This window comes from Alexandromys fortis, unplaced genomic scaffold (genome assembly GCF_014885135.2).
Source record: "Alexandromys fortis isolate MF-2015 unplaced genomic scaffold, M_Fortis_MF-2015_v1.1 scaffold_100_3062768_6864082, whole genome shotgun sequence".
In the NCBI taxonomy this organism is placed as follows: Eukaryota; Metazoa; Chordata; class Mammalia; order Rodentia; family Cricetidae; genus Alexandromys; species Alexandromys fortis.
In genome coordinates, this window is record NW_026067993.1 from 2,291,327 (window position 1) to 2,317,390 (window position 26,064).

General features: G+C 44.1%; 1 protein-coding gene across 21 annotated transcripts in view; it reads right to left on the reverse strand.

The window, feature by feature from the left end:
- The window catches only part of Lpp (LIM domain containing preferred translocation partner in lipoma), a 617,771-nt gene that overhangs the window by 520,556 nt on the left and 71,151 nt on the right, over window positions 1–26,064 (reverse strand). For 4 of the 21 annotated variants that reach the window (XM_050159996.1, XM_050160003.1, XM_050160004.1 and 1 more), the window contains one exon: window positions 12,103–12,317. The exons of 14 other annotated variants lie outside the window; for them this stretch is intronic. The gene's annotated coding sequence lies outside the window, so the exon portion shown is untranslated. Of the gene's footprint in view, window positions 1–944; window positions 1,023–12,102; window positions 12,318–26,064 lie in introns of all 21 variants that reach the window. 3 more of the 21 variants (XM_050159998.1, XM_050160005.1, XM_050160007.1) reach the window with 1 other exon arrangement.

Sequence of the window (26,064 nt, forward strand, 5' to 3'; positions counted from 1 at the left end):
AAAAAAAAAAAAAAAAAAAAAAAAAAAAAAAAAAAAAAACATATCATCTGTCTGTGCGGCAGCAAGCCCGCTTGGAATAAGCAAGATCTGTGCGTTCAGCTAGAAAGCACCTTCTTGTGCTCGCTGTCAAAATACTTCTGTATTAAACTTCTGGGATATGTGACTAACGCGCCTGGAACCTTTTCGAGCAGCTGGATTATTTATTTTAGGGAGGGGAGTGCTGCCGCTGCAGCTGCTGGGGGTGGCTGCTGACAGAGGGAAAGGAGAAAAAGAAGAGGAGGGAGGAGAAGAGAGCAGCAAGGGCTTGCAAGGGGTGGGCCCTGAGGTCTCACAGCAGCATCAGGGGCCCGCCTGCCACACTTCATTATCGGGAGCAGGAGAAGGAACTGAGCCAGGCAAGAAAGAACAGGAAAGGAAAAGCATATAAAGACAGGCAGGGCACATTCCCCAGAGGTATAGTTGCCTAACAGTTCCTAAAAAGACAGAAATTAAGAAAGAAAAAAAAAAGCAAAACAAAACATAACACACATACCCCAGAGTAATCTTAGAACGGTTCTTCTCCAAAATTCCACAGTAACAGCTCCCCACAGCTTTTAGAAGCAAAGCCCCAAACACTGTAAGCAGGCCCTGGAGAACTCAGGGACTGAAGGCAGATGCCTCACCTCCACAAGCCTTCCAGGCTGGGCCTGCCAGTCCCAAATTCCGCTCCCTATCTTCATGACTCTGCTACACCCTTTGACTTCCACGCTTCTCTTCTGTTTATGAAACTACTAGAGATGTCACCCCTCGCAGCTGCAGGGGCAGAGCACCTGGCTCTGCCAAGGCACTGAAGACTTTGCAGCCTGACTCCAGGGATGCTTGGAGGGCACCTGTTCACCTCCCTCTGACCACTCACAAGGTCCTTCCCCAAAAGCCAGGCTCCCAGGAACACTCCCAAAAGTTACCTCAAGGCCTATATCCACAGGCAGTCAGCAAACACATGCCCACAGGGAAGCATTCTTCTTAAGTGCTCCTAGGCGAATCTTAAAATGTAAGAAAACAAACAAACAAACAAAAACCCTTAAAAACAATATAAAATGGAAAGGCTACAGATTCAATTCTTGCTAAGTCTCCAGTGTCGGCTCTCCATCCATAACTGCCTGCTCTTTTCTCCCAATCCAGCTATACTACCCAATGCTGCTTGCTCTTGGCCAGAAGTTAGAAAATGAGGAAGGACTGGGGCACTAACGGGGGAAGGGAATTGCAGCCAATAGAAAACAGAGGAGTGCAGCAGGTACACACTCCGAAGGTGAACTTTTGTAACCTGGCAGTGCGAGCACACTGAAATCATCTGCTCGCTGTGTAGTTGCTGTTGTCTTTGGAGTCACCGCGCCACTAATTGGAGTGGAGTGGGAGGGAAGGCAGAGGGGAAGGCAGGATTGGGAAAGCGATCAGGACGCTCAAAGAATGACGGACCCACCGCCTCAGCTCTGCCTTGGCAACCTTCTTCAGTGAAGGATCTGTGCAGAATTAGTGGCAAAGGAAGGTTTCAGAAAGCGATTTTCACTTTCTTTCCACAAACCCCACCTCCCTTCCTCACCTCGGACCCACTTAGGTTCACATTTTACATCACTTAAGGGAAAGGGCTTCTGGAGGCGAATGCTGTATGGTCTAGAGGATTTCCTAGCCTCCTTCCGTTTCTGAGATCCCACAGTTCCCCTCTCCACTGTCCAGTCTTCCTTTGACCGTGGAAGTGGTTCTTGGCCCCAGACCCACCCTCGTTCTTTTCTTTCTTTTATTTCTCTTATAAAGAAAACATTTAATTGGGGCTTGCTTACAGTTCAGAGGTTTAGTCCATTATTAGCGCGACAGGAAGCATGGTGGCACACAGGCAGACACGCAGGAGGAGCTGAGAGTTTTACATCCAGGTCACAGGAAGAGAGAGTGGCACACCCTCATACTTACTCCAAGGTTCCTTGACCCTCTCTTCTCATCTCCTGTCTCTCTCATGAACCAGTATTTCTATCAACCATGCCTTCTTCAAAGGTAGTAAAGCCCTGGAAGGGGTAACCCCTCGAAAAATGCATTGCCTACTTGTCCAGTACTATACCACTGAGCTACATTCCTGCCCCCTTTGCACTTTTTATTTTAAGACTGGCTCATTACCATCTCAAGATGACCTTGAACTCACTCAGTAGTCCAAGCAGGCCTTGAACTTGCAACCCTCCTGCCTCCACCTTCAAGGAGCTGGGATTACAGGCCTGCACTAACTGTCTTTTTAAATAAAGGATAATAAACACCTACTAATATGCACCTTACCTTCCATGGCCCTTATGTCCTCGGAGGAGAGACTTAACATGCCCGTCTGATCGCTACGGTAAGTCCATAGTGACCAGCAACAATACTCCAGACAGACCTCAAGTAGCTCAGAAGACTATGAAAGGCTCCCTAGATAATGACCCTGGCACACAGTAGACACTCTCACACACAAAGAAGCCTGTTAAAGGAATGAACAAATATGCAAATGAAGATTAAATGCATGGAGACTCATTAGACAAGGGATAAAGATTGGTAAGACAGAGACTCATTAGACAATGGCCAAAGAAGAGGTAAGACAGAGACTCATTAGAGAATTGGCTAAAGAAGTAAGACAGAGACTCATTAGACGACAATGCTTGAAGAAGAGGTAAGCCTGGGCAGACAGAAATCCAAGAAAGCAAATGATAGCTCAGGGTTGAGGGTCACAGCTATAGAAGTGGGAAATGAGCGGTGTGCCCAGAAGCCTGGAACAAAGGAGAAACGCTATCAGTCCCAGATTAGGAGAGAACGTCATAAACTACCAGCAGTTTCTATGCAGTAGACTCTGAACTCTTTAGAGCCTGTTCATAGCTATAACTCATCTACACCTTATAGAAACCCTATGTCCAGGATACAGGAGACCCAATGGTGGCATCAGCAGGTGAGATGCAAGTTGGTTCCAGAGCAGCCTGCTACAGAAACTGGCTCTTATGACCCCCTCTGTAGATATCATGAGTTTAGCTGGGAGGCAAGACTAGAGGAGGTTCTGTCCCACGTGCACAAGGAAGCAGCGGAAGGAACTGGGAGCAAAGCATGATCAGGCTTAAGTAGAAGGAACAATTCAGGGTTTGTATTTAAAACAGACAGGAGTTGGTGAACACACCGAAACCTAGATGGTAACCAGACCCTAATGCCACCCCCACCTCGACTCAAAACACTCAGAAGTCACTCTTGCACCAAAACGTATTTGGTCCGACAGCGCATGTGCTAATTTATTTTCTGTGTATTCTCACTCTAAAATTGGATATGTTTTTTATTGGAATAGTTTGTTCCCATCTGGTTTCTGGGCCAAGGATTCCATGGAATCTGCCATGGAGGAACAGCATGGCTTCAGCCAGCAGTGAATGGGCTCTCAGTCTGGCCAGAACACTCCAAGAGGCAGCATTGTACATGTACTGAATAGTCACAAAAATAGCTCCGCTAAAGGACACTGTGAGAATGGACGTGTTTTTCCCGTTCTCTCTCTGCCACTGCTCCGAAGACCTTGCAAGACGGTGTCACTGGAGAATGGAGAAGTGTCGAAGGGACTCAGTGGGCCTGGAATTGAGCGTGTGCAACTGCCACTTCGGCTTTGCATGTCATCCTGGACAAGTTTTAGGACTTGGTCTTCTCATCTGTAAAATGAGGCTGATTCTCACCTAGCATAATTTTCCCTGCTTGTGTAGACCATTTGTGTGTGTGTGTATGTGACTGTTTATATGTGAGTAAATATATGTTTGTATGTGAGTATGTATATGTGAGTGTGTGTAAAGTGAGCGTGTGTGTATGTACACATGAATATGAGTGTGTATGAGTGTGGGTAAGCATGTAAGTGTGAGTGTATAAGTATGTGAGGAGGAGCATGTGTGAGTGAATGTTTTCGAGTATGTGCGTGTACATGCACACTCGCACACACACAGGCTCACACAGAGACAGACAAGGTAAGAAGGTGTATCAAAAATATACAAGTACCATTTTAGTTGAGATACTGTTTTGTTTTGTCTTCAGTTCTTAACAGTGTTATATAAGGTAGGCTGAGAAGGTGGTTGCAGAGGGTCAGTTAAGACTTAACCACCTAGGGTCATATCGCCAAGTTAATTTCCACAAATGAAATGTACAGTAGCTACCCACCAAAGGGAGGATCACAGATAAATGTCCTTTCTTTTCCACATGTGTGTAAGTTCCAGTCTTATGCATGAGCTCATATGACATTTTTGTAGGTGAAGAACAGAGTGAGACTGCAGCCATCAACTCCAAGCTGCTTCACATCTCCCTAAAGCACAAGCCACTCTCCTTTATGAAACATATTTATTACATGTGTCAGTATGGCATGTGTGTAGGCATGCACATGGCTCTGTGGGCATATGGAGGTCACAAGCCAACTTTGAGTCATTTGCTTTCTCCTTTCACCTTTAATTGGATTCTAGGATCTTACCCTGATCCTCAAACTTGTATTGTGTGGCAAAATGAGCCTTTACCTACTGTGCCACCTTGCTGGCTCCTTTTCTTTTAATGTGTCTGTTTCCTTTGCTTAGAAGACTCAAGAGGGCAAGAATAAGCATATTGCACACTTCTCAGTCCTAGCACACAGCACAGCATCTGCCACATTCTAATACTAATTGAAGTTTCCTAAATTAAGAGGAATTATTTCAGTAGCAAACGTACTTAATATTCAACTATAACTAAACCATTGCTTTAATTATGAAGATATATAGGATTGTAAATATTACCAGTAGTTAAGAAAACCATATTTAAAGTTGGGGGCAAAATATGCAATCATTAAAAAGGTTACATGGATGGATGGATGGACGGATGGATAGACGGATGGACAGAGGGAGGGATGATAGAAGAATAATATACATGTATACACAGAGACATGTACGTACATATGTACATACATACATCCAGGGAGTGGTGTGGGAGAACTGTCTGTATTCTGTCAATCGTATTTTAAATAAACACTGATTGTCCAAGCAGGAAGTATAGGTGGGTCAACCAGACAGGAAGGAGAAGCGGGGTGATGAGAACAGGAGTATTCTGGGACACAGAAAGCTCCCTCCACAGTTCTGCCCAGACCACCAAAGAAGCAAGATGTGAGCTATCCCACTGAGAAAGGTACTGAGCCCTGTGGCTAACATAGATAAGAATAATGGGTTAATATAAGCAACAAGAGCTAATAAATAGCCAAAGCTAATGGGCCAATCAGTTTTATAACTTACAGAGGTCTCTGTGTGATTTCCTTTGGGGCTTGCTGGCTGTGGGGAACTGGGCAGGACATAAACCCCAACAAGTCAGTCCCCTAATGTTACGAGGGAGGGAGAGAAGGACTTTTTGTTCAAGTGCCAGGCATGACAACAGGTACCCATAGTCCCAGTTAATTATGGAGAGGAAGAGATGTCAAGACTGAGGCAGGACAATCACTTCATAACAGGAATAGAAAACTCACGTGGGTAACATAACAAGACCATGTCTTATAAGGGGAGAAGGGGGCTTGTAAAGAGAAGAATGGATGGCAGGGAGGGAAGGAGCTGGGAGAAAGTAGCAGTAAGAATAACCAGAATGCATTATCTAATTCAAGAAATTGCCAAAGGAACATATATAACCTTCTATGACGTTTGAGCCACTGACTGCCAACTGCTCCCTGGCATCCTCCAGTCCCGAGACGGGTACCACCACTTCAGCCCCATCCTCAACAACTGATTGTTTGTACTTCTATGTCCTCGTGTCCAATCCACACTAATTCTTAGCAACATTTCTTCAGTGACAACTCAAAGAACTATATTTCATTGACCATGTCTCAGAGCAGATGTCCCCAAATCTTCTTCGTCTAGTCCCTCTCATGTCCTGCTGGACTGTATTTGGGGATCTCTCTCTCCACACTGCCTAGAAGGTCTTTGAAGGCTGGTGACATCTCATCAACCACAATGTCTACCATGCCTCTATAAGTACAACTTCTTATTTATTTATTTATTTATTTATTTATTTATTTATTTATTTATTGCTTGTTTGCTTACTTGTTTGCTGTTTGTTTTGTTTTTCAAGACAGGGACTCTTTTTATTACCTCATAATCTTTCTATGCTTGATCATACAATGTTACATATGTCCCAGCGGCTATTCAGATTTACAGAGGATTTTCTTAGGGGCAGGAGAGATGGATCAAAGGTTAAAAGCACTGGCTGCTCTTCCAGAGATCCTAGGTTTGATCCCCACCACCTGGCCGCCCACAACTATCTGTAACTTCAGTATCTGAGTATCTGACGCTCTCTTCTGGCCTCTGCAGGCACCAAGCACACAGTGCTGCATTCAGGCAAACCAGCCACACACATAAAATATCTTTTAAGTTTTTAAAGAAGAAGAATGTTAAAGACATGTCAGTCGTCGATCACATCAAGGTTCTGGTTATTTATACAAACTGTACACACAGTCCTGCATGCACCTTTCTATGCTTCTCAGAGAGAGGGGGAGGCAGGGAAGAAGCAGAGCAGGCTAAAAAAACTTTCTTCCAAAATTTAACAATGATCATTAATGCAGAATGCATTGAGGGTAAATTTTGTCTTCTACTTTGTACTTTCCTACCCTGCTCAAAATCGCTATAGTGCTTGGAAAACATTTAAGTAATAAAACTGTCTAAAAATAAGAGAAAAAAGTAAAATGAGAAATAACCATAAAAACAAAAGAAAGAGGAAAAGCAATTAGTCCTCTGTGTACGACCAAGCATCTATAATCACAAATATCATTATCCATCCCAGACATATCCAGGTTAAATATGACACGCTGGAAAATGGTACCCATTCTTATTTCTTTTTTGTGGTACTTGGAATTGATTCCAAGGCCTAAAGAAGCTCTGTCACTTAGCAAAACCCTAGCCATGCAATGTTCTTTGAAACTGCCCCTGCTGCTTGTTTCCTGGCTTAGCTAAGATCCATTACTATAAATGAGGATGGTATGGAGACAGCTGTAGGCTTCTAGAACCTTCCCTCAGCGGAACAAAAGCTCTTGGATTCTCTTAGGAGTCCAATGAGAAAGAGAAGGTATGCCATGCCTTCCCACCACTTCCATGTGGCCTGCCATTTGCCACACCCTGCCCATCATCGTCAGGTCACATACCATACTCTACAGAAACTGTACTGCTAAACTTTGGTCCCACTGATGTCTCTATTTGGTCTCACTGATTCCTTAGCTGTTGCTAAGGCACAACTCAGGCAGAAAAATAGACACCCAATCCTTTTGAAATACTTGGTGCTTAATCACTATGCTGCCATAATGTCCACTTTGGCACTGCCTCAATGGTGACAGTATGTACTGTGGCTCAGTTTCAGGAAGACAATGAAAACAGTCCACCTATAGGACACAGTGGCCTTCTCCATCAGTTGTTAGCGCCACAAAGAATCAACCCACACATACTAGCACAGGACACCCCACATTGTCATGCCTATTAAACCAGGGCAGGTTTGAAGCAATAGCTAGACGCACTCAAGGTGAATTTTACTTTCTTTTTGAGTCCTAGTCTGCATTTACTGGCTTTTCTACACGAGAATTCACTATTTTCTTATTTAATAAAAAAGAAAAAGAGAAAAGGTCCCTTAGGAAGACATGTCAACAACAAGCCCCTTAAAAAGGCAACATCTCCCTCAGAGCTGAGGCCAGAGTTTCCTCAGAAGCACGGATGCAGGGAACGGGCTATAACTAGGTCACTGGATTTTGCTTCCTCACTGTAGACCTTTTGCACACGCTCACCAAAGCCTCCAAGAGCTCAGGAGGCTAACTCTGTACAACTGCTGAGATGAACTAAAAGCAGCACCGTCACTTGTGAAAACCACTCTGGAACGCTTCCCATATTCTTGGCACGGCAGAAGGTGCCAGAAGTAAGCAGAGGCCACCCCACCCTCCAGACGCGGGCAGTGGCAGACGCTCGAGGTACAATGTGATGAGTTCTCCACGTTCCCACTCAAAGCACTGTGTGGCTCTAGCGAGGGGAAGATTATTTCTAGCTGGGAGAATGACAGGTGGCTCCAGGACAGTCAGTGTTCCACCACCAGGAGACACCGGAACAAAGTCGGATGGGACAGATCCAAGGCCAGGGTACAGCTCTGCTGGCTGGCACCCAGGGCAGCAAAGGATGACCTTAATTCTGAAAAGAACACTCAGTGCCAGGCTAGGGACTTTGGGTATTTCCACAGCAACAAGGCAGACTGTCACCATACGCACAGTGTGTGCCCCAGGGAGTATGACAGTTGAGGAGGATCTTTATGTGTACCAGTAAATTAAAGATGTTGGAGGAAAAAGAGGAAGAGACTGTAAACAAATGTCGACCTTATTGTAAATGATCCATAATATGTTCTGGGGGAAAACTGTTGGGAATGACTGTTCCTCACAACTGGAAAAATACATCTTGTCAGAGTTGAAACTCTGGTGAGGAGGGAAGAAGATAATGGAGGGGACACTGGCAAAAGCCACCGCTCTGTCTTCAGGTGGCTCTCCCTGATCCAGTCCAGATGGTTCAGTCCCCTCCTTTAAGGCGACAAAGTTCAACATCTGTTCATGCCCATGCCTGTAGCATCTTTTCCACAGCCGTGGCCACCCGCAAAAACTCTCAGTAAGCAAATCCTACCCTTCGGTGGAATGATAACATCGTAAGATTGAGGGTTTGCTGCTTTCAAAATAGAAAGTCCACCACACCAAAAAAGGGATGCAAACAAGAAGCGGTTGTTCTTCCTAGGCAGGCAGGCTCCAGCCCAGCCCGTTCCGATCAGAACCCAGAGAAGGAAGCCTAACCATGTTGAGGGATGAAAAGCTACCAAGTGATTTTCACACGCAGCTAGGTAGGGAGGGATGGGGGAGTGGAAATGATCACAGGACAGTGAGAATGTGGGCGAACCAGAAGGGCTGACCATGAAGCATGAGCATCACAGGAACCCTGGGGGAAAACCAACTCACTTGCAAAATCTGTTTCCCTGGCATTCCCTGAAGAGTGAGCGTCTTGTCAAGACAATGTCAGGATCGGCTGGGCCTGTCAGCAGAAGCAGGAGTATCGTGGAAAGAGCACCACGCAAGGGTCTCCTGCAAACGGGGCCCGGAGCTAGCCTTGTCACATTCCACTCCACACCATGGCAGGGCAAAGGGAAAGCGAGCAAGCCCAATCTCCAGCCCTCTGTGTTGGAGCGTTGCAATTGGTAATTAAGATCCAGGACTGGAGAGGAGCTAGACAAGCAACAAGTAAACAAAGTCCACTATATTCCAAGGGGGTGCAAGCAGGTCCTCTCAACCTCTCTGAGCCTCAGTCTCCACATCTGCACAGTGGAAATGGCAATGTATGTCTTACGTGTTGCTGTTTTTTCCCCAAGATCTGGCATGATGTTAACATCACCGTGATTATCAAGCAAATAAATTAATATGAAAATTTGAAATTGCATTCCATGACAAGATTATCTGCTGAAAATAAAGATGCATGAAAACATGCAGGAGAAAAACAATAGACAGCTCATGTACATACATACATATGTCACTCACATAAACTAAAAACAGTCCTCTCTAACAGAAGAAGAAACTAATTCTCTCCTACAGGAGAATTAGTACATGAAAAGAAACCATTTATAAGTGAACTGATAGACAATAAATAGGGATTTTCCCCCCCACTGGCGCTTGTACCTCCCTATACAAATAAAGGTCTATTGCTATAAGAATTGATACAGTACCAAATGGCTAAGTGTTAAAATCAGTATTCAGCCAAAGCCAGTGCTGAACTCCATCACTGTCCCCATTTGAACTCTTATAAGAATAAACAGAAAGCTTCCTGACCCTGACCCGAGTTCCAGGGAATAGTACAGCTATTCCATTTAAATCACTAGATGTGAAATTCTTAAATAGACTTTTTCTTGAAAGATTTATAGCCTTTGGTAAATTTAAATAATTAAAAATTTAAAATACTCCTTAATGGTCATTCTGTTTAATGATTTCATCAAGCAGTCCTAAGACAATTATAATTATGATATAATCTAATCTCATAAAAAATATTGTCATTCTAATTCATATTTCATAATCACTTGATGGCTTCAAAAGAATATAATCTTCCGAGGAACTGAGTTCATGTAGTCTAAGATTTAGCTAGTCTAAATATATGTGAACCACCAATTTCTTTAATGCTTTAACTATTTCAAAATTGTTAATAAAGTGTTTTATCCATCAAATAGCTCACATGACCATCATAACATTTTACTCAGAATATTTATGTTAATATTTCAGCTGACTAATTAAAGCACATGAACACTTTTAAAAGATTTTCATTGCATATTGCATGCAAAATGCTCTCCTACATTCCGAGGTACGTATCTGGGTGTCAATAGCAACTCGCAAGTACTTGTACTTGTCTGTTCACATGGTTAATGTTTTTGTACTCACACAAAAGTGGTAGCATCTCTGATCATACACACACACAATGATTGCTATGCACAAATTCAAGCGACCAAAATGTTAATGGGGATGAGAGCCGGGCAGCTTTACCCTCTAAAGGCTGAAAGCAGATGTCTAAAAACAGGGCAGGTTTTATTCAAATGTTAAAGTAAAATCAGGGCACGCTTAAATTGGGTTACCTAACTGTATGGGTGTTCCGTGACTATGGAAAGGCAGCAAATACACCATGGAAGAGAGATCAAGGCGTATGTATCAAATACCTACAACCAACTAGACAGTCCAGCAAGACATCTAAAAGAGCTCACACCTCACACTAAAGACAAACGTGCACACAACCAACCACTACAATGTTCATGGAGTGCAGAGTGGGGAATGGGAGGGGTCAGAAAAATTTTCACAAGACTTCAAGCCCTAGACTTGCCCAGACTCATGAACAACTCAGAGAACGAATAATCCCTGACAGGATGTGGCAGGTGGCAGGTACATGAGAAAGCACACATTCCAACGCTCTCTTAACATGACTGAACCTCAGTTCTGGGAAGGCTAACATGGAGAACAACATGGTCACTACACCTAAGTTCCTGCAGCTGTACTAGAGAGCAAATGTATACAGAGTGCATCTAGCGGGGCATCCAGCACACGCTTCGGAAAAGTTCAGTACCGATAGTCTCTTTTCTGCTACTTTCCCAGGATGAATTCAGTCAATCCACACAGTAGGTGTGCTCAGACAACCCACATAGTAGGTGAGCTCAGACAACCCACACAGTAGGTGTACTCAGTCAACCCACACAGTAGGTGTACTCAGACAACCCACACAGTTGGTGAGCTCAGACAACCCACACAGTCGGAGGGCTCAGACAACCACAGTTCTATCACCTTTCGACTTGGTTCACAACTTCAACTTCATGCTGAACCAAAAACAAGCTCTCAAAGCAGCGAGTGAGGGAGCTGTAGCAGAAGCAATACTTACACAAACCACTCTAAGGTTTTCCAGTTCCCTTCCATAAGATAAGCAAGGCTTCCAGCAACTTCAGCTATCTGCGCTCTAATCTTTCATCTTGGAAGCATCATGTATAAGTAGGGTATAAGGACTTATCTTAGTTTACCAATGATTACACAGAGGAAAACCATATAGTGATTGACAATACAGCACGTTTAAGGTCTCCAGAGGTTTAAATGCCCATGTATGTCTGCTGAGGACATCAGCATGCATGCAGGAAGACAGCCCTATTTGGAGAGCTGTTTTAGAAAGGCCATATATCCTTCAGCTAACGACCTGCGGAAAGGCAGTGAAGGATTTCTCTCCCTTGTACCTGATGACATGGGATGCCGGTGCCTTCAGTTCTACGTCAGTCATCCTTCACCACACAATGACTCTGACAACCAACTCCACTTCTGAAGCCTCGGAGGCACAGGAAAAACACCGGTGATGACACCAGCAATGAATGGAATGGAATGGACACTCATGCTCCCAGATGCACGTGAACATTACATCGAGCTGATCACAGGCTGCCTTATACACTGATTAATGCAAGCCAGTTCCCATCAGGAAAATCCTTTATTTAAAGGGATACCTGGGCCCAAAGTAATAAACAACAGCCGCAAACAGCACTGAGACCATCAGACCGCTCCCATGCACCAAAGGCAGCACCTACCACACTGTAGCCTGCTTCTTCATGTCCATATAAGGGCAGCCTCGCTTGCTCTGGCTCTCACCTTTCTTTTGTAGTTCTGGAACGCATCATGTGCCAAGTTTAATTTCTTAAGAAAAGGTGGGCAGATATTTTTCCAGCTTAGTGTGGACTCACTTAAATTTACCAGACACTTTGTGTGAAAGCACCATGTATACAGACAGCTTTGGAGCGAGACCCTGTGAGGAGAAAAGTGAATTAAGCCACAGTCACTTTACGGGCATAGCTCACTGCATTGAGTGCAATGGAGGCACTGAGTGAAGGTGATCTATTGAGTGCTGCAATACCAAACTACTGTAAATGTTCTTTCCATGAAAGTCCTTAAAAACAGAATGCGTTTAAAAGGCAAACACCAGAACTGCTGTCCATAGTGAATGCACACACATACACACACACACACACACCTTACTAACATTATGCACTCTTTGTCATTTAGGATAACAAGATTACAGGTAACTCTTCCTTCCATCTTCCCTCCTCTCATTCCCTTTCCAGCTCCTTCTACGTCCACTGGGAGGAAAGGGGTATAGGTGGCAAAGTTTCTAAAAGAATTAACTACATGTATATCTTTGAAGAGCACCAATAAAGGTCATTTTGAATAAAAAAAAAACACACAGTAATGTTCCAGGGGCAGAAATTGAGAGTAAATGAAAAGGGAAGAAGCATGCTCAGAATTCTGAGTTCTTATATTGTACATAAATAACATACCATCCTTCACTAGAAGATGCGTGAAAAGGCGCATATGTGTATATGTGTGTGTGTCCATGTGGGTGCATGCATGTGCACCCATCCACACACACATGCACAGGTGAGACTAGATCTTTTATAATATGACTCATGCACGGGATCCTGTTTGGATGTATTATATGCTCAGGAAAACTGGACAATTTCCAAGAGACTGACATTCATCTCGCAGAGCCTCGGAAAGTAAAACACCACAGAATACATGCTGACAGGGCTACAGAGGTGGCTCGTTATTTAAGAGCACTGGCTGCTCTGTCAAAGCAGTCCCAGCACCACACGGCAGCTTCCAAACCACCAGTCACTCCAGTTCCAGGAACCCAATGCCCTCTTCTGGCTCTCCTGGGCACAAGGCACATGTCTGCTACACAGATATACATGTAGGCAAACACTCAAGCACATGAAATTAAAAGAGGAGTAGGGGACACCACACACACACACACACACACACATGCTGCACAGGAGAAGAGGAATGGCACTAAGGAAACCAAGAGCAGAGTGCAGCAGACATCACCAACTGAACAGCAGGATCAGCCAGCGTATGAGGTGCTGCTGAAACTACAGCCAACTCTAGGTGCTCATCCTCGGCAGCACACAGCTAAGCTTAACCCACGTACCTATGTCTATTATTACATCTGTCTACATATTATCATGTGTTACATATCATATAGTGTGTTATATATAATTATAGATAGATATAATATGTCTATATCATACTATATATTCCTCTGTGCCTATCTTAGGTGACTCTGGGCAGCATGAGAGAAGGTGAAACACGTCTATCTGTGTGCACCTGCTCTGGGTGGTGAACAGCAGTAGTAAAAGCATATTCAGTGACTCATGGTTAAGCCTTACATCCTTAGGAAGGCCAAGGAGTTACTTATACAAGTCTGAGTGAGTATGTTTATTGATTTTTGTTTTATACTAAAAGTAAGAATCTGTTGTTTAAAACATCTACATGTAGGAGGCAGAATCAAAGCACAAAGATTTCAACAAAACTAAAGGAAGGCTAAGAGCTTCACACTCAGGAGCACTTCTATGGAGCAGGCTGTGGGGTGCAGGTACACATTCATGCCTTAAACAGATCATCTGCCTGCAGAGAGCTCCACTTGGAAAGAATTTAAGAGAAGATAATAAATTAGGGAGACACAAGGAGTCTCTGCACGGCAGTGCCATCACCTACAAGTTTACCTTTACAGACCAGAGGATGAATGTCCTTTAGTCAGGGAGCAATGGCAAATTTTTGTTCCTAACAGACCTGAGAAATTCAAGTATAAACAGTGATACATATTTGTAGTCCCAACACTCAGGAAGGAGAGACACTATGTCCTAAGTTCTAAGATTCTGCGGCACCATAGGGAGTTCAAGGCCAGCCTGACCACATAGGAAAGCCTGACTCATGAAACCAAGAGTCAAGGATGCAGCTCAACGCTGGACTTCTTATCTAGCATTTGCCTGGTCTAAACCATCTCCACTATCACCACCACCTTGACTAAGAGCACCACAGCCTCCACCACCAACATCACCACTATCACCTCTACTACCTCGACCACCACCTCCACCACCACCACCTCCTCCACCTCCACTACCACTACCATCACCTCCACCACTATCATCACCAACTCCACCACCATCACCATCACCATCATCACTACCACCACACATATGGGATGGGGCAGGGAGAGATCCAGAGAGATCAATTCATAGCAAATATTCTGAGACGTTCTACAGCAAAGAAAGACGGTCTCAATTTGCTTAAGTAAACATTTTTCCAAATATGCCTTTCACAAACTGACCCCCCTTTTCATGGGGTACTGATAAACAACATCAAGAAGATTAACAGCATGTGCAAAGACCTTCACCTTATGGGGGAACTATTTTTCTTTAAGAAACAGTAAAGCTTATGCTTTCTATAAAAATTTTAAATGTCTTGATTCTTCGAGGTCAAAAAATTTATGTATCTGGAATTTCTTATTGCCAATATTCTGGAGGAAAGATACTTCTAGTCCCCAACTACAGACACGTAAACAGCTCAGTCCACCACTTCCCCTACCTACCTAACTCACACAGATCATCAAGCCCCCAAATTTCTCTGGTCAGCTTCTCACCCTGTGTGGCTATAGGTGTCCTATGGGCAAAGGCCCCACCGAAACAGCAATTGGCACAAAAGGGTACAGTTGGGACTTAGCACAAGGCAGGAGTAAAAGACACTAGAGTCTCATTGCTGTTGAAGATCCATGCAACCAAGTTCCCCAAATGACACAGGAAGGCCGCTAAGGGGGAAGGCAAGGGCAATCCGAAACCAGTCTTTGTGCCACACTCCCTCCTGTTAATAAAGTTACCAGGAAGGGAGGGAGGGAGGGCGCGATGAAGGGAGGGAGGGGGAAGGACGGGAGAGATCAAAGAGGCAGACTTGGAAAAGGTCAAGTATGCTTAATTGATATAAAGCGAGTTCAGCTTTCATCTGATTCCTGACATCATCAAACCAGGAACAGATTCTCTGCTAATTTCCCCTCTGCCTCATCACTGTCCTTCCTCCCACCTAGTCAGAGCTCGTGTTAAAATGTGGTAACAGTAACCGGGGATGTGGTAAGCACTGGTCATCCCAGCTTACTGGGATGCCAAGGTGGAAGGATGACTTGAGCTCAGGATGTCTAAACCAGCCTGCGCAACAGGGCAGGGACATGCCCCCACCTGAAAAAAAGTAAAAGAATAAAAAAGTAATGACCAATTTCAGACAATATGGGCAAAGATGTTTTCACAGTTAATCTTACGGGAACATAAGTTATCATTTGGAAAAAGAAGCTAAACTTAGATCAACTTGAAACTGTATACACTGACCCCAAACTAATCAGATCTGCAGGTAAAAAGTCAAACTTTTTGGTTAGGAGGAGACACCAAGAGGGATGCAGGAAAGCTCACATCTGTAAACCAAACACTAGAAAGGCTTCAGTACTTACGACGTTCACTGGAGTTTGGATTCCAAGCTAACCTGCTCTAAGGGATGAAACTGTGACTTGACAATATAGTGATAGTGGCAATAATAATAGCAAGCAAGGTATAGACAATTCACAAAACTGAAAATCATAAAATAAATGATCACTGAGACACAGAGTAAAGATGTCCGGGTTTACGTATACCAGGGTACCGGCAACTCCAAACTATTTCTCATCCATCTGGTTGGCAACAAGTTAAAGTTCGACAGACACTGGCTAAAGATACTGGTGGGACATTCCAACAAGGGAACTGCCAGCAAACAAATAAAACTGATCCCATGACTACATACATAATGTGCATGTGAATGCATCATTTCCTAGAAAGGAAGTTACCAATAGCAACAAGCACACCTGGCACTCAGATACTGGTATCCAGTGACATTCTCCACTCAAAGGAAGGAGGACACACTGCCGGAAAGGTATTTCCAGAGGCAAGACGATGAGGGCAGATGAAACCGGAAGGCCTTTTTTACTCCCAACAGCAACATAAACACCCACAAAATATGAATAAGATGTGCACCAAGCTACCTTACTCTCACCAGCTAAACCTGGGGCCGACTATGGAAGAAAACTGAAGCATGGCAGCACTGGATCCTGAGAACTGGGACTCAAAGTCCTAAGAGCCATATTACCTAAGGGAGGAAGTGTGCCAGGGAGAACATAGCAGGAGACTCTGCTTAGAGCAGACGTGGAAAGAAAACATGCAGGAATAATGAACGTGGGAATGCCATGATCATTACACAGACTGGCTTAGGCACAAATTTAGAAGATAATTTTCACAGAAGCAAGATTAAAGTATCTCTTCATGGGTTGCTGAAAAGCTGCAAAGGGCAGCCGGGCATGTCAGTAGCCCAGCACTTGGGAGGTAGAGGCAGGAGGGTCAGGCATGGAAGGTCAACCTAGCATATAGTGAGACTCCATCCCCAAAGAAACCAAAATAACAAGCAGAGTGCTGATAATAAACGCAAAGAGCAGAAGAATAGCTATATAAAGCATACATCAAAGAGCATCTTGGCAAAGCGACACCAATGCTCACTCGGAGCGTCCCATGGGACACTAGGACAGGTAGCAGTTGCATGACATCCTCTAGGGGAGCGCACAATTCAACCTAAACATAAATAGTTAGCTAATATAAAAAACATTTTAAACGGGGTTCTGATGTGTGAAGGCATGCCAGCACCGTGAAAGGATGTGGAAATGTCCCAGATCAAAGAAGACCAAAGAGAAATGAGAACGAGATGACAATGAGTCCAGGCCGGCCCGGGTGCTAAAGGAGGAGAATGGCACTGAGAATATAACCAGGCTCGGTGATGAGAGAGGAGGGCAGAGATGACTGGTAGTACTACATCACCACACAGTGACAGGATGAGGGTTGTCACCTCCCTTACTCTTGGGAAGCGTGTCCTGTATCCAGAGGTAGGGAACCACGCACATTTACGCAACTTGTTCTCACTTGATCTTACCCAAAACTTCAAAAAGCAATGCACACTGATCCTCAAATCCTTCAGAAAAGATTATGCATCTAAAGCGAAGACACAGGTGGGGAGAGGATAAAACCAAAGAGACAAAACATAAACAACAGATGACTGCAGAAGAGATACCGACTCCACTTGCTTCCAAAGCATTTAAACTGGAAGTGTTTATAATAGAGGGCTTCAAGGAAAAAACAAACAGTGGGGAATAATATAAAAATGTAACAATTGAGAATTCACTCTATTTTTTAGCATGATTGGAAAATGATTTTTAAATTCAGCCCGAACTATGTCATTACATATACTACTTGTGTATGTGGATGCATATGTACACACAGATCTTTTTCTCAGAGCTACCTACATATCTATGTGTAATTTCTTAGCATGAGAAAAAAGAATCCTGTTTCTTGCTAAGCACCATGGGCAGACCACAACCCATGTCCTCGAGCACAGCGGGAACAGAACTCCATCTACCTTTCCAAGACTTGTAGGTCAACAGAAGCCTCTGAAATTCCAATGCCCTGTGTCTGTAACCTGAGGACTGTTTCCCTTCTAGAAGAACAAGTTCAGAGCTGGAAGATGAGCTATATCTAACAGCATCAATTTTTAAAAACCTATTAGCAGTGGCCTTTGGGGTTAAACACTGCATTGCTGGATGGACTGGAGGGGGAGCAGAGAGCTCCCCTCCTCCTAATTATGGATTAGGTCTTCTGTGCCATCCTCCCACACCTGTACCTCCAAGAAGAAACAAGTAGGAATCCAGTCCCCTTCTTGGGTAAGTGTCAAGGACCACCAACAGAACTGGACTCAATGCTTATACAGATATGGGTTAAATCTCAGGGAGAGCCACAAACCCTTAGTCTCGGACTCCAAGGAAGGCTCTGCTGCCTGAAGATCCAAATAATAAAAAGTTATGCTGCAACATAAGACGTGGTATTGTTCCCTTCCAAAGAGCATTAAAATATAAAGGTCAGTTAAGCTTAAATGGTATTTTATTGCATCCTTTAAAAAAACCTTGAACAATTAAAGCAATGAAATATACTACTTGCTATCAATTTTAAACATTCGCGGAAGCATAAAAAGGCAGCACATTCCGATAGTGGAAAAAAAAATATTAACTCCTGCTCTTCCTATACATGCTGACTTAGGGCCAGGTGGCTCTCTTGGGGAGTTCCTGCGACGCTCTTGTTGGCGTGAACTCCTGACTGGACAGCAGTTCTCAATTGAGTGTCAGGAGGGGATAACCCAGGACTGCAGCCTGTCAAGACAGACAGTAACTAAGATGCTATCAATGCAACAGCTGGAACTCAAGGCTAGAGATCGGTCCTCAAGCTTGGGGAGGTGACTGAGACTATCACTCGAGTCCCCACTATGGACACTTAGATGTGGACGGGTAGTTTAAGGACAAATTGTTTGTTTAAAGTTCTTATGGAGAATTTAACAGGAAGTCAATTTTGCAAGCCATGAATTTAAGGGTTATAAATTACTGTTCAGTTGCTCAGTTGCAGGAAAAGTGTCTACCCTCTGATGCTATGGCCTTTAACCTGACTTCCACTGATAGCATCATCTTACTTTTTATCTTACTCAAGCTTCCAAAGCAATAAAATGTCAAAACAAAAAAAAATCAATTTTGCCACTCCAAAGAAGCAATTAGTAAAGTTTCAACCACTCTAAATATGTCTTACCTTCATTAGCTTCTCTATACTCTACTGTATAAACTTCCCTTACATTCCAGAGCTATTGCTTTACTACCAATTAGCTGACAAATGAAGGCTTTAACCTTTTAACCAAAGTACCTAACAACCAGTACCGTGGGAATATGATGAGCTTATTAAATTACAGGCCTCAGGACAAACAACTCCAAAAGTCACCAGGATGGCTCAGAGCCCCATTTCAAAATGGTTCCAGTGAGGCTCAAAAGATTCAAGTGACTGTTTCTCATGCACACTCAGGCCTTCACACTGGATTTATAGGTCTTTATATAATAAGGTGGGCCTGAAGCTAGGGCTCAGCGTGATGAGCATCTGATGCTCTTCCAGAGGACCCCAGTTTGATTCCCAGTGTATGTATGGTAACTCACAACCCTTTGTAATCAGTTCTAGGGTATCTAATGCCCTCCTGTGGTCCCCATGGGCACCAAGGACACATGTGCACACATCATACATTCCAATAATAGACACATAATAGAAATAAATCTGAAGAAAAAGAGGAAGAGGAGCCAGGCCGTGGTGACACACACTTTTAATCCCAGCACTCGGGAGGCAGAGGATCTCTGTGAGTTGGAGGCCAGCCTGGTCTACAAAAAGTTCCAGGACATGTTCCAAAGTACAGAAAAACCCTGTCTTGAAAATCAATATCCCCCCCCCCAAAAAAAAAAAAGAGGAGGAGAAGAGGAGGAAGATAGGAAGAAGCCGCCACCACTGTGGCCTCACCAGCCTTGCTTTGCCAATCTCTAGCAAACGGCCCTGAGGCCCCATAATTTCTGGACAGAGGCCTTAGAATCAAAGAAAAGTTTCAGTCACCAGTAAGGTACAAAGCCACTCCCTCGATTAGTGCATTTAAGCAAGTAATTTACTGTTATTAAGATTCCATTTCTCCATCAACAAAGTAAGAAGGCTCTCACACTAACTGAAGAATTCAAGGGACACACACACACACACACACACACACACACTGTGTCTTCTTTATATCAGAGGCAAGCCAAGAGTGGGTTTGCTGACACTGCTGACTTCTGGGGCTCCCAGGCTGTCACCCATCTCCAGAGACTAGTAAGACCCAAGTAGCAAATGTCTGAAGCAAAAAGAATATTTATAAAACCAAGTCCTATTTACACTATTAAATCAATTAAGAGGTGGAAAGTCAGCAGAGGGTTCCGAGTAAAAGAAATGACACATGAGTGGTACACAGCTCCGCGAGAGGAAGGAATTCCCTATAATTAATTTCAATCAGTGGGTTTGGGATATGAGAAAGGGCAGAGGATGTTAATCACAAACAGATTAGTGAACAAATTGCAGGCCGGCAGCTTCCTAGAGGCGTCTGAGAGAAACTGAGCGTGATGGGTCAACGTTCCTACTTAAAGGGTAGGAAAATGAATCAGACACCAAGATAAACCTGCCTGATTCCAAAACCCTCATCCACCACAGATTTAATGTTATTTAAAAAATAATAAAGGAAATTATCTTGTTCAATAACCTCACTTTATAGGTCAGTGAATATTAGGGGTTAAAAGAATGCCCACAAAGATAAAACAATTAAGACCACAAACAGAATATTTCAGGAATAGCGTGAGTAGGTACTCTCGAAGCTACTTAGGGGACTCAGACAAAAAGGGGACAAATTCAAGGCTAATCTGAGCAGTTTAGCTATCCCAGGAATAAAGTAGGAAAACACACAAGATCAACACAATTTCCATTTTCCTAATCAATTAAAAAGCAAAGAAAAACAAGGACGCTGTGGTTATGTGAGTCCATGCTATAACAAAGGACTGGCCCAAACAAGTTACGGAGGGAGCTGTCCTGGCTTAGTTTGAAGGTGCGGCACCATGGAAGAGGCAGTATGCCAACAATAGCAGCTCCAGCCATGGCCCCAGGAGGGTGAGGCAGTGGTCACAGGCAGCCATGGTCACGAAGCAGAAAGCAGATGGACGCTAGTACCCAGCTCAATCGCTTTCCTTTCATTCTGGACCCCACCCCGTGAGGAGCAGCCACCTACATTCAGAGAGGGTCTCCAGTCCTCAGCTAAACACCCACTCAGACACGTCCATAGGTGTCCTCCCTAGCAGAGTCTAAGAGCAGTCATGATGACTGACGATCACAGATGTCATGGATGGAGAACAAGAAAATACAGCACATCTTCCAGTATTTGACCTGTGCAAAAGCAGGGCCTATCAAATACAGAATAACTCTCACCAAAACTAAAGCGAGGCAGTGGAAGATCCACGTTTCTCACTTTTTTCACATTTATTTAAAACGGGGTTCATGTGTAGAGGTCAAAAGGCAACTTCAGACACCAGATCTCTTTCCATCACGTGGGACCCAGAAATCAAACCGAGTCATGAGAAACTAAATGTACAGAGAAGGACAGAGATGAGAGCTTAGAAAGAAGCAGCTTACATTCCGTTCTCGTGGATTTGTTCCATGATGTGGTGAAACTCCTGAGGAGATGAAAAAGTACATTTCTGGAGCGCTCCTCAAAGGGAGTGTCTGTGAGGCTGTGTCAACTGTCACCATGGCATTTCTTATTAGGAAGTCTCTTACTGTCATTTTTTTTTTTGTTATTTTAATTACAGTTTGATCAGCGAGGAGCTATTTTGAATCTATGGGACTTTCCTAACCAGATTGTTTTGGCATTTTAAAGTCACTCAAATTCAAGGCCTACACAATATGGCAAGTATCTTTTCCCCCCGCTTCTCCCCTTTATACTCAAAATTCTAAACAAAGGAACCATCTGTTCCCTCTGAAAACATCAGCCCTTGTTTTCGTTTTTCCATTAATAATAGTGCCTCAAACTTATATAATGTCTCCCTCCAACTTGCTTATTAAAGCATTTTGTAGACATTGCCCCATTCATCTTACCATTATAGTCTACAAATGGGAGGAAGGGGAAATGTTTGCCAATTTTCAGTTTGATAAATAACTGTTGGATCGTTAATGAATTTGTGTGAGAGACTGCATGTTAGCGTCCTGAGGACCCTTCGCTGATCCTCTTGTCCAATTCTGGCTCTCGCACGTGAAAAGAGAGACTGAGAAAGGAGAAGTGGTTCCGTGGCCTATTTGTGTACGTGGCTCTCCACTCCTGAGGGTGGGCAGAGGGGTCAAAAGCGCATCTTGCAGTTTTACAGTCTCCAGAAGCTGGCGTCTAAATTGCTCATTTAAATACTTGTTGAATGAATGAGCGCGTCCGTAAATAGTCTGGACCCAGCAGGTGCTGCAAAGCTGGGGTAAGAGCTCAACATTCTGCCCCCCTAGTCAGTGTGTGAGTGTTTGGTTGGCAACCTAAATTCAAAAAGAACCAAGTCGAGAGGAGGTGAGAAGAAGATATAGCCGTATAAATATAAAATTCGCTGAGCAGATGCAATGGCTTAGCCACTGGCCATGTTAAAATTTAATCTACAGGCAGGCAACCATTAGGGTCAACTCCCCAGATGCTCTGCACTCTCTGCCTGGTCCCTATATTTGAGAGTTTGATGGAGCTACTCATAAAACATTACATTACAAGACAAAATGAAAAACAAAACAAAAATGCTAAAGAACAGTATGTCTGCATAGCGCACATTAGCCCAGTAAGGACAGGCCTCTGTCCTCTGATTTAACTTCAGCAGTCCCCGTATCATGACTCTCAGCATTACGTCATGAAATCTAACAGTGCAGAGTTCTCCAAGGAGCACAGAGGTCACTGGAATGAAAATCTTTCTTTCCATGAAGTCAGCAGTGCATCTGGCCTCTTTTTCTTATGTTCAGAACACCTTATTCCCTGGTGCAAATCCTTCTTACTGGACAGAAAACTCACAGTTCCCACATCTGAAACCCTACCATCCAAAATGCTTAGGAGGTCCAACACAGTCAACAGTTCCCTAGAGATCCTTCAAAACAGGCTGTCCCTGTAGCAGAGAGAGGTGGGTGTCTAGAACAAAGGGGATTTCCTTTCCACTGTGGGGAACCAGTTCAGGACCTCATGCACACTAGGAAACCACTGTCTCTGATGAACAGCCTGGAGTTAAGAACACTTTCTTTACAGCAGAGAGAGAGAAGGAGGGAAAGAGGAGGAGGGGGGAGGGAGGGAGGGAGGGAGGGAGGNGGGAGGGAGGGAGGGAGACGGGGAGAAATAACCAACTATGCTACCATGCGCTCTCACATAGGGTGGCTCATTTAAAGTGAGCAGAAAATGAATTCTTTTCAAGCCAACACAAGTGGAATGTCAGTTCTGAGCTCCTTACCCGAAAAAGGAGAGGCTCACAGAGATGGGGTGAACCAAGGAAGATATCTGGATCCCTGGGGGGGTCGCCTGTCTCACATGCTCAGGCACAGTCAAGAGCAAACACCAAGCAGGGGTGTGTGGCTCCTGTCTTGCAGTGGAGTCAGCCTGAGATGCATGGAGTAGGTGCTGGGTGGTACACTGCAGTAGTGGCCTGCATGGATAGGTCCCAGCAGGCCCAGCTCAGGCTGCATATTAAGGCAGCAAGATTCCCAGGACCCTTCAGTGTTCCCGCAGAAAGGACGGGGAATGTTAGCCCTTCCTTTCTCATACTCTCCATATAAAACTGTCCTTTTACTCACGTGGACATTCTTGCCATAAAACCACTTTCAAAACCAACAACAACGATGATGATGATGATGATGATGATTTTGGTTTTGGCACACAAACCTCATAATTTAACATTCTAATTAAGTATTTCATATTAAAGTAAAGGGCCCCATATTCACCATATAAAAGTCCTACCAAATGGAACTGAGTTTCATCTCTGAGCCTCTTTCAGGGCTTTACTTTAACATAGCTACTGAAGAGGTCCATGGTCCCAAGGACTTATCTACTCTCTGATTATGGGCCTGCAGCAGCCTGCGAGGACCAGAGGGGCCTGCCTGACACAGGATTCTCATAGCCCAGGCCAGGCTCCTGCTTCAAAACTTGCATCTGGGAGCGGAAGTCCCCTAAGAAGGCCGACGCTTCCTCTCACGTGCATACCCCACTAGCTAACTATTCAATAAGATGTGGGGGTTGCAAACATCCTTTTCCCAAGTAAAAATGCCTATCAAAGGATGCTGCTGTTCTAAATGGTAACCCATCAGTTAGCATCGGTTGTGTTGGGCTCAGCCACTGACAGCATCAATCGGTCTCTCCTTTGCAGAATAAATGGTCAATTTGAGGAAGCACTAGACTTCACCTAGAGACTCAGTACTTAAAATGAAGCTCTATCTCGGGAGAGTTTAATCTCTCCTGCTGGAAGATTCTGCCCACTCTGATGCCCCTCCCCAACACACGCACGCGCACGCGCGCGCACACACACACACACACGCACACACGCCATTCTTACCTAATAATCAACTTTTGTATGGCAAGCTCCAAACAACTCCCACTACCTTCTTCTTCCCTACTTCTTTGCTTAAAATTCAATACAAAACAGGCTTTTAAATAAAGTAAAATGAGACACACAGACACCATTGAACACAAACCCCACCTTAAGATGATGATGATACCCTCTGCAGGGTTAGCCGCTCTTCATCACTCCAGGCCAGGGAAACAACCATGTGCTGTCTCCTCCAACCTGACCCTGTGGAAATTCCATAAGAAATACAAGCAAATGCCGCATTCCATCTAGCTCCTGGGGTTTCCTGCTACCTCCTCTACAAACAAAAGCTACTTTTTGCTTGATGTTGTGCAATGGACAGTAACAATGCCTCAACAGGAAAGAGCACATACTTCTCATTTGTGTTTGTTTGTTTATTTCCAGGCTAAGGAAGTTTCTGCATCACCGACCAATGGCCTTTGGAAACACTATAATGTGTCTTTAGGACAACAGGCCCCAAGTTCAGAAACTAAAAAGATGAAAGCAAAACTGCACAATAAGAATGCAAAGCCTAAATGGTAAGAAAATTATTTTGGAAATTAAATTAACAGGATAGCCCTGTTTTAAACTTTTTAAAGGAATAAAAATTAATAATGGCTAAGAAAAGGTGATAGAAAACAAAAGTAAAATTGAGCTCAGAAAAGACTCATTTGCCTGAGATCCCTCTCAGCCATGTAATTGAAACTGACAGCAGAGAAAATAATATTCACGTTTCTATTTGCTACCCCCAACTGACATGGTTGGCCGTTTGTTTTGTTTTAAATAAAATGGGGAAGCAACAAATATATTAAATCCATCTGCAAAAAAACCCACATTTGCATGTGGAAAACAAATAAGTGGGTGCCTGAGTGGGTGATTAGGCATGCAATTGCCCATCTGCACGGGCCGAGCATCCGCGCAGGTGTGCGCAGCACAGGAGCAGAACATCTGAACCGTGAGCCTCCCCCAACCACCACTCCCCCACCACGCCACGGAGAGCTACAGGTGGAGGCAGACCAAAACTCTCAGGCTCTACATTGAGCCACCCAGGGTTACAGCCCCACTTGAGCAAATCTTTTTGTTACATATCTGTGGCTCCTTTAAGAAATCGACGCATCTCCCCTTCCCCCAGAGTACCCTCAAAGTGTGCTTGATGGCATTTGCTGGCACTCTTGTTATCAGACTGTGCAACCCCCCCTCCTTCAGTCTTAGCTCCAGCTGTGCCAGCCTAGTCTTTCACGGACCGAGAATACTTCAGCCTCGGGAGCTTTGCAAGTACTTTCACTCATTCTGAAACACTTTCTCTGTCCCCATTCTGGTCTCTTTGGCTTTCTGGTTTGTCTCATTCATAGCCCGGTTCACATGTGCGCCTATCCTCTAGAATAGGGTCTAGCACATAGCAGGCGTTTGCCGAAAAGGTCTTAAATTAAGTCACCATTAGAATGATTTACTATGTCAGGCACCATAGACCTCTAATGAAATTAAGGTAGAATTCAATTAAGTTTCAATCCAGTGGACAAGGAAACATTGGTGATGGGTTAAAGCAACAGAACAAAGCATCGTGAATGCTCTGCTGGACAATCAGGCAAAGCACCCAGGTAACCAGCAGCAAATCGCTGACCGTGAGTGGGAAGGGTGGGAGAAGGCCAAAAGCACGTGAATCTCTGGAACTTTC